Raw genomic sequence first — 10,686 nt, 5'->3', positions numbered from 1 at the left:
GGATACAAAAAGAGGCAATAGACAGTCTCTGCCCTCCAGGAGCTTGAAATCTAGTGGAGCCCTTCAAGTTCTGGACTATTATAGAAAAGTCCTCATCCAAAAGGCCATGTAAGACAGTATGGAGCAACATCCTGACATTCATTCAGGAGAATCCTTTGCTTTCCCAGAGGGTTCTACACAGTCCCTCCCAGGACCATAGTGCCACCCTGTGGTTTGATCTTCCTCCCACCTCCCCCCCCCCCCCCAAGGCAAACATATTTTAATGTTGCTGGACAACTCCTTCCTTCCCATTTAACTTGCTCCGTTTAAAAAATTTAGGGGAATAGGCAGGAGCAAAGTACAGGTTCCCCTATCCCCTGCATTCCGCTCCCCTACATTATGGCTTTCAGACCCTTACCACTCTTCTAGATGTGGAGAGTTGCAGAGGGTATTCTCCTCTCTCTCTAAGAGCAATCCACACAAGGACCTCCCTTTTTCTCTCTAAAAGAGCAGATTCATGAATTTCCAAACTTAACAAAAGTCCAAGCACTTTGTATTCTCCCACCAAAATGAAGAGACAACCAAATCTAGAAAGAAATGGGTCTGGAGCGCCCTGGAGTTTGGAGGTGCCATTTCAGGTGATTTGGAAATTGTGTGATATTTCAGGTGATTTGGAATAGGTACTCTGGGGGTATCCTACTTCAGTTCCAATCCCTGTCTTAAATTGTCATGAAAGGGACAACTGATTTGACAACTTCCTGAACTTATTTGACAATTTTCCATCTGCTTTCTCCCCCACTGTAGAGTTATTATTAAAACTGAAGAGATGATCCATTGTATGCCTAAGCAAAGTGTGTTATTGTCATGATCAGGGCTAGTTTTAGACATCTGGTGATATTTTTGGTTTCAGAATATTCTATGCATAAACTTTGTGCAAGGAGAGAGGGATGGTAAGGAAAGGCTTATTGATTTTTTTCCCTCAGGCTTCTGCCTGTTGAACAGTGAATTTTAAAATCACACCAAAACAACACCCAAAACTTTAAAACTGAAATGACTTAAGAACTGTCAGGAAAAAAGCCAAGGAATTCAAGGTTCCATACTAACTCATTAATCAATCAGAGATAACAGTTGCCATTAAAATTCTGCAGTCTTCAAGAAAGGGGAAGGTGGAGCATTAATACCTTTTGTAAAATCTAATAAGTTTGTCCTCCAACAGCCACCAGCCTTGCATCAATGTTGAGGGGAAATGATTAGTGTGTGCTTTCTCATATATACACGTGTATGTACATATGCACACCTATATGTATGTACATGTGTTTATACACAGTACATATATGTATATGCATGTGTGTATTTCCATCCCATAGTATTTGAAAGAATATCCTTAAATGGAATAGAATACTACTGTGCTATAAAAAATGAAGACAGTTTCAGAGAAATAGTATAACAAAAACAAGTATTTGGAAAGATTTAAGAACTCTGATCAACACAAGAAGCAATCAAGGACTCCTAAAGACCTATGGCGAAAAATGCCACTCAACCTATGATCCAGAGATGATGTACTAATATGCAGAATGAGACACACATTTCTGGATATGGTCAACATGAGAATTTGTTTTGCCTGACTATGCATTTGTTACTAGACTGTCTTTTTTCCCTTGTTGATAGGGGAGAGTAAATGCTTACAAATTTACATATAAAAAGAATGTTAACACATAATGAGATGTATTTAGAAATTTTATTGTTGATGTTCAAGTGGTGGTCACCATAAAAATTCATATTAAAAATTTTTTAATAAGTATCAGCTAAGTTAGGTCCAAAAGAACTGTAATTTCGTAAGTGGGGATTCTCTTTGCCCTGGACATGGATCACCACTACCCTCTCCAGGCTTTGGTTAAACGTTGGCCATGAATTGCTATGGTCAAAAAACATTCATCATCTGGTAGTCAACCTTCTGTTCACAAACCAGCACTTGGTGAGGCTGATTCTTAGATGACAGGAATACTGTCCATTGCTGGTCCTGAGCTCAGCTTTGTAGGACCTGCCAATAGCCTGTGCTGTACTGGTATCGCCTTAAAGAATCCGTGGTCACCTCAAATCCATAAAAAGTCAATGGAATGGAGCATGAGTATAAGTTAGATATTCTACATAAAAATAATTAAAGAGTTATGCAGAGCATGATTTTCATCTTTGTGTTTTTCTCAGAGTAGAAAGGAGGAAAATATTACTTTTTCAATTTAGAGGTATATTTTAAAAATTTACTTCCAATGTGTATTTGTGATGTCTTAGAAGATGGAAGAAAGAACACCTCTAGGATTTCAACTTAAGTAGTAGGCCTCCTTCTGTAAAGCTCTTTAAATATGATAAAAAAAAATCACTAGCATGCTGGGGGGAATGCTAGGCCATCCAAACAGCACAGACCAAGGCATATTTAAAGGGTAAGTTAATTTAAATTTTTTAAAATACCAGCTCAAACTGTAGGCAGATTTTTTTCAGCTTTGACTACTTTTGAAACATTTTGCATTTATAATTCAGAGTAACTGACCACCTCTTCTCATGCCATGTTATAGGATCTTAAGTTTAGAGTTGGAAGGGACATTAGAGGTTATCCAATCTAATCCCTTGGGTAGCTAGCTGGCTCAGTGGATAGAGGGTTGGGTGTGAATTCAGGAACACTCATCTTCATAAATTCTGGCCTCAGACACTTACTGTGTGGCCCTGGGCAAGTCACTTAACCCTGTTTGCTTCTGTTACTCATATATAAAATGAGCAGGAGAATGAAATGGCAAACCACTCCAGTGTCTTTGCCAAGAAAACCCCAAATGGGGTCATGAAGAGTCAGACATGCCAGAGATGACTGAACGACAACAACAACAAAATTGAATTCCTTTTTTCCCAGATGAGGAAATCTGAAGTCCAGCAACATGAAGTAACTGCCCAAGGTCACATAGGTTGTCTAGAAGAGACAGGATTCAAGCCCAGGTTCTCTGACTACAAAGCCAATGTGCTCTTTGCACTGCATCCCAGTGATCAGACATGGACTGGGAGTCTGAAGACCTAAGTCTTGACCCTCAGCTCCTAACTGGGGCTTGGGGAGTCATTTCTTGTCCTGCTCAGTCTCATATCAGGAAATGATGACATATCCTCTCAAGATCCTTGCAACTCCAAGAATTTTTTACAATTCTCTCAGTTTTTACCTGAAGTAACACATTTATGCAAGGGATCAACACCTGGATTTGGAGTCAGAGAGTCTATGTTTGGATAAGTTCTGCCACTTAATACCTATGTGAACTTGGTCAAGTCATTTAACTTTTTTGGGCCTCAGTTTCCTGCTTTGTAATAACAGTAATTATATATTTATATATGTTTATATATATGCATACAAGTATATATGCACACACACATATGCAGGAACACACACATACACATGCATCACACAGTGTGTGTACAATGTGTATATGTATATATAATGCCTGTGTCACATAACATACACGTGCATGTTGTTGCACATTTATGCACACACATACATATGAGACTGGGTCTCCCTATTTCACCCTGTCTAGAAATACATGAGTTGCTCAGGGCCCTGGTACCATTATGATTAGTATGGGAGCTTTGAACTATTCCATTTATGACTTACGCCATTCCATCCTTGGTACACCAGTCCCCAGGCTCATCATATTATGTCAAATGTAATGCAGATACAATCGGTTTAGCCCACTACAGCTCAAAAAAGTCAAGCTCCAGAGATCTATGAAACTCAGTCAGACTGTAACTGCAATTACAGGTATGTGCCAACATACTCAGTACCAAATTAACACACACACACACACACTGTTTAAAGGCTTGGCAAGCATTTCATATACATTTTCATATACATTCATACAATTCATATAAATTATACAATTGCATCCTCACAATAACCCTATGAGGTAGTTATTACAAAGCTATTGTTATACCCATTTTACAAATGAGAAAGCAGAGGATGTGAGAGGCTATGCTTCTTGCTTAAAGGCATTAAGATAAAATTGGATAAGATTTAAAACCAAGTCTCTTGGACTCCAAGGCCAGTGGCTACGCTACTTGGCTATGAAATGGGAAGGAGGAATTGGATCAGATGACTTTGAAGGGCCCTTATACCTCAAAATCTGTTCTTCTCTTCCTTAAATATCCTGCTACTTGGAAATATACCCCATTGATTTTAGTAATCAGCGGATGCACTGTGAAAGTGAAAAGAAGAATGGGATAGAAGTCATTTAGAAATCTGGACCTTTGTATACCAGCAATCCAGTGTAGATATACCTTCACTTGTGCCAATATTATATTTCAATTCATTATTTTGGTACCAGAAAAGATTAAAGCTTTCAAAATACCTTAGCTTTGGAAGCAAATGCTCACTTGTGATAAAACTTCTTTCAAGTCCATGAGGGGTTTTAAAGGGCTCCAAATAGTTGTTTGTCACTGACAAGGAAAACCAGAATAGAAGAACTAGGTTTCAGTTACATCAAGAAATATTCAAGGTAGATGTTGAAAAGAATCTTTTTGACAATCATAGGAAAATTTGCATTCCTGGACAGTTTAAATTAAGAATAGGCAGTGTATATCTTAGATCAGGGGTGAGGAAGCTGTGGCCTTGAGGTCACATGTGGCTTCTAGGTCCTTGGGTATAGCCTTTTTGAGTGAGTCCAAGTTTTACAGCACAAATCCTTTTATTAAGGGGATTTGTTTTGTGAAGTCTGGATTCAGTCAAAGAGTTACACTTGAGAACCTAGAGGATCACATGTGGCCTCAAGGCTGCAGACTCCCTACCCCTGTCTTAGATGCTCCCTTTCTTTTTGGAGATGCAGCCTCAATTCAATGACTTCTCAAGCATACTTCCAGATCTAAGACTCTAGGGCCGTATGGCAAAAAGTCCACCTGCCTAAGTAGAGCCAAAATTAGGAATATTTTCACGTGAGGCAAGTCATACTTTTGTGTGGTATTACACAGGACAATGCCACAAGGCCTATAAGGAGGTAGTCCAACCCTTGCCCTGGAGGGGTAGAGGAAAGTTGGGCACCTTTGAAAGGGGCACCATGGAAACAGGACCTGGTAGGGTATCGCCCAGAAGTAACTGGGACACATGGAAATATGGATATAAGAGGACTGAAGTACAAGGTAGAAAAAAAAAACTTCAGTCGCTGTGAGGATGACAGCACCTTGGGACAAAGCCCTGCTTGCCCAGTCCTAGTGAGAACTGTGACTGCCCTTCAAACACAAAGGCAACCCCCAGTGCCTGGAATGTCCTTCTCAGTCATCTCCATCTTTTATAACCCTTCTCTTCTTTCAAGGTTTAACTCAGGGTCAATCTCCATGAAGCCTTTTTTTCCTTTGGAGGCAATCAGGGTTAAGTGACTTATGCAGTGTCACACAGCTAGTAAGTAAGTGTCTGAGTCAGAATCTGAACTCGGGTCCTCTTGACCCCAGGACAGGAGCTCTATCCATTGTGCCCCCTAGCTGCCCATGAAGCTCTTCTAGTTCTGATCCCTCTCAATACTTCCCTCTCCACCCAAGTTGAAAGTGTTCTCAAATATTTCTGAGAGTACTTCGTCTAAACCCTTTCTTTGCCTCCTATTACACCCTATCCTAAAAATATGTTATTACTTCCCTAGTATATTCTAAGCACCTTAAGGTCAAAGACCATGTCATTTTTCATCCTTGTGCCCTCAGGAGATGGCATAGTACCTTTCACATAGTAGGTATTTAATAAATTGAATCAAATATTCTCTGTTTGACCTCCCTGCCACCACCCCTGCCTTTTTTACTTGGCCCAGCATGCCACTTAACCTCTCTAGGCTTCAGTTTCCTCATCTGTAAAATGAGATGGCTTCTCAGATCTTTTCTAACTCTAATTCTATGATCCCATGGTCCTGTGACAGGATGTTCCCTTTAAAAAAAAAAAAAGATATTGCCTTCAGTATGTCAGTTGGTTCCCCAAACTTGAGCTGTAAATAGTGACTTTCTTTGAACTCTTGTCCACAGGACATGTACTTGTGATATTGTTGTGTTAAGGGCATCTAGATATCTTGACAAAACAAACACATTCATTTCTCTAACCTGAGGCAACTGTGCTAATGACAATTTTCCAAGAAGTACCCACCCCAGATTACTCAAGTCTTGTTCAGCTGCCATTCCCCACCTCCAAAGTCGTTCCATTCCAACATCCCTCCTGCCCTCAGGAAATAGACGCTGTCAGGGATAGGGAGGTGGCCTTCCTCAAACATTCTTTTCCTTTTGGTAAACTTTTTCAGACAGTTCGGTTAAACTCCATATTAAAAACAAAACAAACAAAAACATCCATTTTCAAAGGGCTGGCACCTGTTTGAACTCTCTTGTAAAAAGGTTTTAGGACTTCAAGTCATTGGCTGTCAAGTCCAACTCTTTATGACCCCTTGGATTGTTGCATGCCAGGCCCTTCCATCCTCTGCTAGCTCCTGAAGTCTGTCCAAGCTCATGTTCATGCTTCCATGACACTATCCAATTCATCCTCTACTGTCCCCATCTGCTTTTGCCTTCAATCTTTCCCAATAACAGGGTCTTTTCCATTAAGTCACATCTTCTCATTATATGGTCAAACTATTTAAGCTATAGCTTCAGTATTTGTCCTTCCAAATAATAGCCTTAATCAATTTCTTTAAATATTGAATAATTTGATCTCCTTGCTGCTCAAGGGTGTCTCAAAAGTTTTCCTCAGCACCATAATTCAAAAGCATTGATTCTATGACACTCAGTTTTCCTTATAGTCCAACTCTTACAACCATGCATTGCTACTGGAAAAACCACAGCTTTGACTATCTGGACCTTTGTTGGCAAGGTGATGTTTCTGCTTTTTAGTATACTGTCCAGATTTGTCATAGCTTTCCTTCTGAGGAGCATCTTTTAATTTCATGGCTTCCATCGTTGTCTACAATGATCTTTGAGCCCATGAATATCTTATCTGACACTGCTTCCATTTCTGAAGTGATGGGACCATTTGCCAAGATCTTAAGGTATTTTTGTTGTTAAGCTTCAAGCCAGCTTTTACACTCTCCTCTTTCATCCTCATCAAGAGACTTCTTAATTCTTCACTTTCTGCCCTCAAAGTGGTATATTGTCTGCATACCTGAGACTCTCCTGGCAACCTTAATTTTGGCTTTTTGATTCATTCAGTCTGTCATTTCACATGATGAACTCTGCATATAAGTTAAAATAAATAAGGTGACAACATACAGGCCTTGTCATACTCCTTTCCCAATCTTAAATCAGTCAGTAGTTCAATGTTCAATTTTAACTTTTGCTTCTTGACATGCTCTTTGCTTTACATCAATATGCACATACCTTCCTTTAGTAAATTATAATGAATTCAAGAGGAAACTGGGGTGGAGAACTGGAAGGGACCTTAAAGACCCTGGAGGAAAACTAAAGTAGCAAGAACAGAACTGGGGCTCAAACCCAGGTTCTTCTACTCCAAATCCAATGATCTTCCTACTATACTATAAAACCTGCAGTTATTGCATAATTTCTAAGGTCAAGAGAACTAATCTTCTCCCCAATATGTTATGCTCTAACTTGGTGGTGTCAGACTCAATTAGAATCAGAGGTCACTAATCCACACATAGCCCTTCCAGACCACATATTGACTTAATTTTAAGACATGTTATCTATCCTTTATTGTATTTTAATTTATTTTGTTAAATATTTCTCAATAACTTTTTAATCTGGTTCATCTTAGTGCTGCAGGAAGGCTAAACATTTGACATCTCTACTCTAAATCACTTATCAGAGCAGGTGATATGAATTAAATTAAACCTTATCACACATGTTTCTTACACCTGTGCCTCACTACTATTATGATCTAAGTTTAAGGCTACTGCTCTAATGGATGCTGTGTATAATTGTGCTTTCAAGATTCTTTTTCCATTTGGCAAATTTGGCTTTAAGGCATTCTTCTCCCCATTGGCTTTATGAGCCTCTTTTGCCATTTGAGTCAGTCTATTTTTTAAGGTGTATTTTCTTTAATCAGGTTGTTGACTCTCATTTCATAATTTTCTTGCATCATTCTCATTTCTCTTCCCAATTTTTTTTTCTCCACTTCTCTTATTTGGTTTTCAAAATCCTTCTTAAGCTCCTCTATGGCTTGTAACCAACTCATATTTTCTTGGAAGCTTTTGGTGCATGAGTTCTGACTTCATTGTCTTCTGCCTGTTCCATGCTTTGATACTTTTTGTCCCCAAAATAGGAGTGTAAAGTTGGATTGCTGTGCTTGCTTTGCTTCCTTTGCTTGCTCATGTTGCTACTCAATTACTTGACTTTCGAGCTTTTTGCCACAATAGAACTCTGCTATGAGAGAGGGGAGCTTTGTCCCAATTGCCAGGTCTTTCTCAGTTGCCATAGCTATTAGTTGGCTGCCCTCTCTGAAGCCTCCACATGCTCTGGCAAACTTGTCATGTACCCCAGGACCTCCACCATAGACAGTGATCCAGATGCAAGCACTGTGTGTAATTGTGGAAAGAAGCAAATCAGGTTCTTAGAAGAAAGTTTTGTATTAACTGTCTTTAACATGATGGTATCCTTCTCCTCTCTTCTTCTTCTTGTTCTACCTTCTTCCTCCTCCCTGTTCTCCTCCTCCCCTTTCCTCTCCTCCTCCTCCTTCTGGCTGACACCTTTGCCCAGCCCTGCTTCACTCAACTCCAACTCAGGAGCAAATCAAAAAACATGCTTGTGATGTCATTGGTTCTCTTCAAGAAGAAGATGAAGGATGAAGAATGAAGGATAACAGAAAATCACTTCTCGTTAGAGAATTTCATATGAAAGCAACTCTGAGCTTCCAATTCACATATATCAGATGGGTAAAGATGAAAAAAGGGGAAAATGACACATGTTGGAGGGACTGTGGGAAAATAGGTACCCTAGTGTCCTGAGGGTAGGCTAGAGTAGTCTAAAGCTATGCCCCAAAAGTTCCCAACTGTACATACCCTTTGACCTAGCTTTACTACCACCAAGCCTATACCATAAATAAGAGAAAGAGGAAAAGAATCTATGTGTGCAAAAATATTTGTAGCAGCTCTTTCCATGGTAGCTCAAAATTGAAAATTAAGGAGCTAGTCTCCTATGGGGGAATGGTTAAAGAAATTGTGTAATTTGAATATACTGGAATATAGGAAACAATGAAATGGATAATTTCAAGGAAACTGGAAAGGCCTTTATGAACTAATGCAAGGTGACGTGAACGGGACCAGGAGACAATTTTTACACTGATGACACTATGTAGAAAAACAACTTTGAAAGATTTTAGAATCAAGGCAACTATCAACTATGAGTACTAAAGAAAGTGAAACTCACCACTCATCTCCTGATACACAGGTGACCAACTTAAAATGCAGAAAGAAACATACATTTTTGGACGTGACTAATGTGGAAATTTGATTTGTTGTACTGTATAGCTATGTACTAAAGGATATGATTTTTTGTTTTGTTTTGTTTTAAATTTATTTAATGAAGGGAGGTAGGGAGAGGAACAGATTAATTTTTTTAAATTTCTATTTAAAAATAATTTTAATAAAAGAATGGATGAAGAAGAGATTTTATTATGTACTACCTCATTTGAAAACCTTCCTCTGCATTCAACCCTGGCTATCTTTTCAATTAGCAACAGACTCTTTACCAATTTTGCCTTATAACACACTTGCTTCTCTATGGAAGTCATCTCCCCAGGGGATGTATTTTTAACAAATATGAGGATGGGAAGATGGATCACATTCTCTCCTCCTCTTTATGACTAACCATGGGGCATATCTTCAATGCCCTTCACCCACTATCTCCCAACTCTCCCCTTCCATAGAGGGCATTAGGTACTCTCTCAGGGCAGTTATAATGTAACCCAAATTGGGCACCCACAATAGTAGCTTTACCCATACCAATGGAAAAATCTCCCTGCTCCCATGTCAGTTTGCCCTCAGTTTACCTTGTGTTCATGGAAGGAACTCCCTTGGAGGATGTGCTTTGAACTTCAGGAAAGTGAGCAGGAAGCAAGGCTCCCCACTTTCCTTTTCATTTTGAGTAGAACAGACTGAGGTTATCTAGGATGAACAAACATGAGTGGACTATGAGATCTCATTGCTTTATCTTTTCCTAAAAACCTACCCTTTCCCCAAATTTATCTATTTCTATTAAGAGAATTTGCATCCTTCCAGTAACCTAGGTCCAAAACCTCACTGGCATCCTTGATGATCCACTTCGACTCAATTGCTTGTCAAATCTTGTCATTTCTATCCCTCACATCTGTCTTTTCTCTGTACTCCCATAGCCACCATCCAAATTCAGGTCATAATCACCCCTGATATGTATTGATTACAATTACCTTCTAATTGGTCCTCCAGTCTTCAAATTTCACTAATCTGCTTCAATCCGCCCTCCACATATACCTTCCAAAGTGATTTTCCTAAAACATAGGAATGACCATATGATCCTCTCTCCCCATTAAGTAGGTACCAGCAGTTTCCTATTACCTTTGTCAAATATAAACTCCTTAATATGGCATTTAAAGACCTTCACACACTGTTTTGTTTTTGAGTCCTTCAGTTATATCCAATTCAAATGACACCATGGACCACAGCATGCCAGGCCATTCTATCCTCTACTCCCAAAGTCTGTCCAAACTCATGTTTGTTGCTTCCATGACACTATCCA

The sequence above is a fragment of the Petaurus breviceps genome, unplaced genomic scaffold (assembly GCF_028583685.1).
Source record: "Petaurus breviceps papuanus isolate PSGF00001 unplaced genomic scaffold, PetGlider_PUasm1.0 90750, whole genome shotgun sequence".
NCBI lineage: Eukaryota > Metazoa > Chordata > Mammalia > Diprotodontia > Petauridae > Petaurus > Petaurus breviceps.
Note: the sequence above shows the minus strand (reverse complement) of the source record.